Here is a 6,000-nt window from a genome sequence, read left to right as displayed (position 1 = left end):
TATTTTATCTATTTTTTCGCTAGTTTCTTTTAAAAGTAATAATAACATAGGTAACGTATTTTGATCCTTGCTGATTTCTATCTCCCCATTATCTACTGTTGACAGTATTTCAGCTGAAGCAGTGCCATGACTTAATCTATGCGAACCCACTGTTGGCTCATTTGCAATTTTGGCGTCAGATTCAGTGTGTCTCACGTCATCATCCAAACCTACTACTTCGTTGTGGTCAGGAACGACAGTGTCTACAGTTTCAGTACGATCATTTAACACAGAATCAGCCTTTTTCCGAAACATTTTTAGTATCATTATCTAAACTTTGCAAATTATCTGATAGATCATCAACAATGCTATCTATTTGCAGGTTTTGTGGCTGATCTGAAGGATCATTGCCATCAATATCTACTTGATCCCTTTCCCTACTTCTAAGAGGATATCTTTTTTCAATTTTGTCACACATTTTACACTTAATATAATCTACAAATTTTAGTCAAATATGTTTAAAGGGATCAATTTTAGAATTTTGAAGTTACAATATTATTCTCTTGTCCGTTACAGAGATTAGCTATTTGCGCCAGAATAACACTTACCCTTTGATGCTATTCTGCGTGCTGCCGTCAAGAAGCTCCTCCTCTGCTCTGGTTGCTGAAGCTGAAGTGTCTTACTGCTGTCCGGACTGCTGGAACACCCCGTTCAGCGGCTGCTAGTGATCTCGCCCGCTGCTCGCTGCCGATCCTCGCACCTCAGGCGGAAAACTGCTGCCGCTGGCTCTGCTTCCCCGCAGTGCGTTGTGTCGCCTTGTAGCACGTCGAAATCTCGATGAAAATGAAGCGTAATCCCATGGACCAAGCACACGTATTTGATTTTCTGTCACTTGCACTTTAGCACTTTCAGCATCTACTATACACGGACGTCATGTTCTCGTGAATAAAAAAAACTTGTCCGTGGCATAAAAAATCGAAGTTCAACTTAAGTTCTAAAGAGTTCAGATACAATTCAAAAATCATTTGAAACAGTTCCTACATATTTCTATTGTCACGTAGTAGCAGAACAGCCACTTTAGGTGTTCTGAATTTTTCCAATAATTTTTCACAGTTCAGAGCCCTCGCTAATAAACAAACCTCATATCTCCAAAGCACTCAAACTTCGAAGATTTCCCCGCAAGGGATGCCATGTACAGCAAGAAAAAAGGAATAAAAGTGAGATAGTGTTAATACTGTCATCCTTCTTTACCTCCTCTGCTTTACTGCAGATGACGTGTCACTGAGCACACTTGTATTGTGCATGCAGTACACGTGAGGTGCCCAGTTGTTTCCATTGCCCTTTGTGGAATACATAAGTTCTTGTACACTTAACTAACCTGCTGTCTTCATGATGATGATGTCCCCAGCGCAGTAAACACGTCGTGGATTCTTTTTCTTGAGACTGAAATTAACTTCGCAAGGAACTGCTGCTACGAACAAACTACAACTCATTTGGGATGCCACTCGCGTTTTTATTGATATAGACACGACAAACTATTCTTGATCACAACGTATTGAACATATCTTTCCACAGTCATTATATCTGGCCAAAATAACATGAAATATATCCTGCCACAGACAACATATCTGTCTACTGGAACCGTCAGAACTGGAGAATAAAATTACATGAATCAAATACTACTATTATAGATAACATGTCTGTATCAAGCGAAGGTCGGAACTGTAGTAAATAAAATTGCATGAAACAAATACTGCTATAATAGACATGTCTGTCTACTGGAATGGTCAGAACTGGAGAGCCGGATTGCCCGAGACACTTCGTGCGCCAAGCCAGCAAGGAGTGACCCGAACCTCACCGAAGTGCATTGGCAGTAGTATCGTCAGTCTTTTGTTTTAGAAATACTTTGATTTTAATAATTTTGAAATGACTGATTGATAGCTGACTGTTGAGAGATGTTTATTTTTAAAAAATGAAGTAATTTGGATGACAGGTATAATTAATAATAAGAACTAATGTTTAACGTTTTGGCGCCCTATCGCAGAACACAACAGTCAATTACAGAGCAGCAGCATCATGCAGGTGGTCTTTCTCACGGGAATGGTACCGAATCTAACATCTGTCACCGGTACCTCATCCCACATTGCATCATCCCTATGCTTCTTGCATCTCCACTGCCCTGGGAATAGCTTCCTGGAGACTAATATGGTGGCTGAATAAGCCAGAAATATTACTAAACTCAACTCTATCTAATATCTAGGCGCAACGGTGAAAAGTGAGATGAAATTGAGCAAACACGTAAGGTGGATTTTAGTGAAGGTGAATAGTCAACCTTGGTTCATTGAAGGAATTCTACTGAGCTGTAGCTCACCTAAAAAGAGAACACATACAGAATACTACCGGTTGTTGAGCGTTGCTCGAAAGTCTCGAGCCCTGAACACGTCTGATTGAGATAAGAACACGACGAAAGTCAGAGGCGGCCCTGCTAGATTTGTTACCGGCAGCTTCGATCATCACGCGAATATTAGAGAGCTGCTCCGCAGACTAATATGGGAGGGTTGCCGTTCTTTTCACCTAAGATTACGCAGTAACTTTAGAGAACCAATATTTACGACTGACTACGGAACGATTCTACTGCCAACAACATACATCTAGAGTCCGTACGGCGGTAACAAGAAATCAGGGTTCGTACAAAAGCACATAAAATGCCATTTTTCCATCGTTGCATTTGCTAGTGGAAAAGGAAGGTAATGACAAGCAGCATACAAGGTACCCTCCGCCACGTGCCTGTGATGTCTTACGGAGAATTGTGAGCATGTGGGTGCTATTCTGTCATTCTGCACAATGGATTAATCTCAGCTGTACCCCACACCCTGTGGCTCCTGCAGGATGCAATTTCCACCCCCACACTACTACAGAAGTCAGACAGACTCTCCTAACGTTCAAAAGAGAAAAGCCTGAAAAACGTTCAGCAATAAATATTTTCTGGAGTCGTCTGTTGTAAGGAAATGACACAAAAATTTACAAAATTTCTTATGTAACTAGTGGGATACTTGGGTACTAGAGTAGTGCTAGTTAGTGTAAGAAAACTAAACTAACGAATTTATTTTTTTTTGCAAAAACTCTGAGAAATCACAATGGCACTTTTAGTTATGAACTGAACAAGTTATCTTTGGGTTATTTTCGGAATGTGAAGTTATCTCTTATGGATAGATTTTGCTAATGAAATTTCTGTACAAAGTTTAAGATTGTTATTGACGTGGCAGAATGGAGAGCCATGCCTAATCAACATGAATAATTATCCGTTAGAATGTTGCTAGGTACAGTCGAGACTGTTGGCGTGGTACACTGGTCAGATAACCAGTCCACCGCGATGCCACTCAAAAATTCGCTCGCAGGCGTTTAACTATAACTCTGTCCATACACACTGCACGATAAGTGTGGCGGCCAATACAGTGCACAATGCTTAATCGCATGACTCAATACAGAGTCGCACGCCGATTCGCTCTCGACAGAGGTGCTGTCCCAGTGAAGTACTGAGGAGAGACTTGTTCCCCGCTCTTTGAGTACATGTACGAGCGCACACGCTCTCGTTACGTGTTCTCGCTCCAAGATCAACAACAGAACGGCCCCTCTCCACGCCAGACTTGAAGGGGGATGTATCTTTCTGTCTCTTCCACTACTCCTTCAGCTCAAGGCATCAGGAATATCGTCTGCCAATCAGCATTGCTCTTCTAAAACGGGGTAATGACGTTTCGTTTAAGGCGACCACTCCGTAAATATGTAGCTTCGGCGTTTGGCGTTTGCTGTCTCCCTGTGAAAACCTCTGAAACTGTGTGCTATGTTTGTAAAGAATGCATAGGCTGGGCACTCCCACACAGAGTAGCGGAATTAGCTTTTAAGCCGAACACGGGGTCATTCTCCCTTTCACTCGGGCAAATGCTGTCTGCTCTATGGGCAGTCGCCGGCCAACGTAGATAGGTTGACTCGTCCTCTGAAGGGACTGGCCTCCTGGCTTGCGGTTTGCCTCTCCCGAACTAAGAGCTTTTGTGACCATCATGCCTTGAAAGTGTGTGTGTACGCCAGCCTCAAGTACTTCAACCTCGGTGCACATATGGGATTTACTTGTTATTTGCATATTGTTTACATGAATTCATACGACACTGACTTTATCTTATCGAGTTTGGGTTCGAATGATGCGTCTTGATGTGCGGAATATGATTGTGAGGGCGTTCGACGTCCCTTCTTGAAAACGGGGATGACCTGTGCCCTTTTCGAATCCTTTGGAGCGCTACGCTCTTCTAGAGACCTACGGTACACCGCTGCAAGAAGGGGGTATGTTCCTTGGCGTACTCTGTGTAAAATCTAACTGGTATTCCATCAGGTCCAGCGGCCTTTCCTCTTTTGTGTGATTTTAATTGTTTCTCTGTCCCTCTGTCGTCTATTTCGATATCTACCATTTTGTCATCTGTGTGACAATCTAGAGAAGGAAGTACAGTGCAGTCATCCTCTGTTAAACAGCTTTGGAAAAAGACATTTAGTATTTCGGCCTTTAGTCTGTCATCCTCTGTTTCAGTACCACTTTCGTCACAGAGTGTCTGGACGTTTTGTTTTGATCCACCTACCGCTTTGACATAAGACCCAAATTTCTTAGAATTTTCTACAAAGTCAGTTCATAGAACTCTACTTTCGAATTCATCGAACGCCCCTCGCATAGCCCTCTTCACACCAGTTTTCGCTTTGCGTAATTTTTGTGTGTCTGCAATGCTTTGGCTATGTTTATGTTTGCTGTTGAAGTTCCCTTTGCTTCCGCAGCAGTTTTCTAACTCGGTTGTTGTACCACGGTGGCTCTTTTCCATCTCTTACCATCTTGCTTGGCACATACTCATCTAATCATATTGTACGATGGTTTTGAACTTTGTCCACTGATCCTCAACACTATCTGTACTTGAGACCAAATTTTGTGTTAAGCCGTCAAGTGCTCTGAAATCTGCTTTTTGTCACTTTTGCTAACAGAAAAATCTCCCTACCTTTTTTAATATGTCTATTTATGGCTGAAATCGTCGATGCAGTAACCGCTTTATGATAGCTGATTCCCTGTTCTTTGTTAACTGTTTCAAATAGTTCGGGTCTTTTGATCACCAGAAGGTCTAATACGTTATCGCTACGAGTTGGTTCTCTGTTTAATTGCTCATGGTAGTTTTCAGATAAGGCACTTAAAAAAATTTCACTACATTATTTATCCCTGCCATCAGTTATAAACTTTTGAGTCTCCCAGTGTATATCCGGCAAATTCAAATCTCCACCAAGAACTTTAACATTGTCGGGAAATCTGCTCGAAATATTTTCCAAATTTTCCTTCAGGCGCTCTGACACAGCTGCTACTGAGCCAGGGGGCCTATAGAGACATCCAATTACCATGTTTGAGCCTGTTTTAACCGTGACCTTCACCCAAATTATTTCACATTTCGGAGCTCGGTCAATTTCCTTCGATGCTATTGCACTTTTTGTCTCTATAAACACGCCTTCCCATTCACCGTTCAGCCTGTCTCTGAGATATGCATTCCAATCTGAGTTTAGTACTTTATTACTGTTTACATCTGGTCCCTAGTACTATGCGGGCATTGTGACCGTTTATTAATGAGAGCAGTTCTGGGACCTTTCTATAGACGCTCCTGCAGTTTACTATTACAATATTGTTATTCCCTGTTGCGTCTTGCCTACTACCACCTTGTCGCCTCTCAGGAGGTGTCTTGTTGGGCCTAGGGAGGGAATTCTCTAACCTAAAAAATCCACATGTGCACTCCACACGTACTCCGCTACGCTTGTAGCCGCTTCCTGAGTGTAGCGCACGCCTGACCTGCGCAGGTCGAGGAATTTGGACCCCAGATCGCAGAATCGTCTGAGCCTCTGGTTTAAGCCTTCCATTCGGCTCCAAACCAGAGGACCGCGATCGGTTCTGGGAACTATACTACAAATAGCTCAGATTCCACCCCGCGAGCGAGGCTTTCCGACCGCCTG

Source organism: Schistocerca gregaria, chromosome 2 (genome assembly GCF_023897955.1).
Source record: "Schistocerca gregaria isolate iqSchGreg1 chromosome 2, iqSchGreg1.2, whole genome shotgun sequence".
Taxonomy (NCBI): domain Eukaryota; kingdom Metazoa; phylum Arthropoda; class Insecta; order Orthoptera; family Acrididae; genus Schistocerca; species Schistocerca gregaria.
The sequence above is the reverse complement of the archived record's forward strand: the minus strand, read 5'-3'. Positions refer to the sequence as shown.